The sequence below is a fragment of the Linepithema humile genome, chromosome 2, assembly GCF_040581485.1.
Source record: "Linepithema humile isolate Giens D197 chromosome 2, Lhum_UNIL_v1.0, whole genome shotgun sequence".
In the NCBI taxonomy this organism is placed as follows: Eukaryota; Metazoa; Arthropoda; class Insecta; order Hymenoptera; family Formicidae; genus Linepithema; species Linepithema humile.
The window spans coordinates 12,915,971-12,917,582 of record NC_090129.1 but is presented as its reverse complement, the minus strand read 5'-3'; the positions used below and the strand labels follow the sequence as shown (position 1 = coordinate 12,917,582).

At 38.1% G+C, this 1,612-nt stretch overlaps 1 non-coding gene across 1 annotated transcript; it reads left to right on the top strand.

The window, feature by feature from the left end:
• The first annotated feature begins 1,171 nt into the window (after nucleotides 1-1,171).
• On the top strand, nucleotides 1,172-1,276 carry LOC136998296 (U6atac minor spliceosomal RNA). Its single transcript, XR_010888890.1, has one exon. It is a non-coding gene; the product is annotated as a U6atac minor spliceosomal RNA (small nuclear RNA).
• The last annotated feature ends 336 nt before the right edge of the window (nucleotides 1,277-1,612 follow it).

Below are 1,612 nucleotides of genomic sequence, written 5' to 3'. Positions count from 1 at the left end.
TGTGCTCCGGCCTTAAATTTCAGCACTGACAGCAGTGAATTCCGGAACGCAGCGTATGTGTGATCCTTCTCGGCAGCTTCGTGATGTGTGTGCAAGCACGTGCATTTATAATCCCATATATCTTTGATTTTTGCAAGTGATTGCAGGAAGAACTTTATTGAGTGGAAAATTATAACATTGATGTTATGTTACTTTGTATTACTAAGAATATAAAATAAATAATAAAATATTAATATTGTTTGAATGTTGATATAATGATGAATTAGGTTAAAAGTAAGTTTAAATCTAATCATTTATTTAATGTTATATGAAAAACATTATATTAAAATTATAAAAAACATTTGCACAACATTATTCGTAATATTAAGACACTCCCATTTCAACATTATTGAAACCTTAAAATCAGTGTCAAAGTTTGTTTATAATGACGTCGATTAGAACGTTAAAACCTACATATTTAACAATGTTACATATTACTAAATATCGTTAAAATAACGTTATATCAATGATTTCTTGCTTATTGGACACACACACACACACACACACACACACACACACACACACACACGCGCGCGCGCGCGCGCGCGCTTGTAGTTTAACTTTATTTATCAGATTGTTAACATTAATGATAAGTCATATTTTTCGTTTGTGTTACGTTATAATCACCTATGAGTATATATCCAAAATTTTGTATTGATTTTTATAAGTTTAAAAAATTAATTATTATAATAAACTTGATTAAGCTAGGTATTTATAGCTTTATTACCTTATGTATCAATAAACTTAGAAATTATGTTCTTTTTGATTAAATGTAATTTAAATCTTACATTGCAACTTTCATTTTAATTACTACCAACACCTCGTTTTTATCCCTCCTTTAAGGGTATGTACTGGTTCCGTTCCTTGTAATTGAGATCTCTATCTCAGACCAAAAAGGGAACCATCCGAACGGCAATACTGAATAACGGAGTAAGAGCGACCTTCCAGTCGCTTTTCAGTCGTTGACCCGTTTTTCAGATCCAAATAAACAAACCGTTCGGGCCATTGGGTCAGACCCTTGAAAGCTGACTGGCGATACGCGACTGTTACTATCCTCCTGACCTCTCCAACTCAGGACGTAACAATACGATAGCTTCATATAATGAACAGTCTATTAGTAGAACTTGGACATGTGTTGTATGAAAGGAGAGATGTTTAGCACTCCCCTAGACAAGGACGGACACATATGTACTGGTAAGGCACGGTCGTCTTTGACGACTCTTACCAACACATTTTTTCCTTGGCGATGGCGTGCCACCTTGTCGTAGTGCCAAGGCTCCCCTGGGTCGATGATCTCCCTTTCCGGATCGGGACGCTGGTCCCAGGATGGATTGGGGTGAGGCAACAGAGGTCCAAGAGCACGCCTTAGGAGAAGGAAGAACTCCGAATATAAAACCCGGGCAGGACGGGCTCGTCAGCCATGGTAGGCAACCGTCCTAATGGAAGGAAAACCATGACGAAAAACCCAGAGAAGACAACTCTGTAAAAAATTACATATGATGAAAAACAATGACGACGAGGAAGACACCGTTACCGCTTCAGGGGATTCGGACCCCCAGAGGCCGGCAAGGGG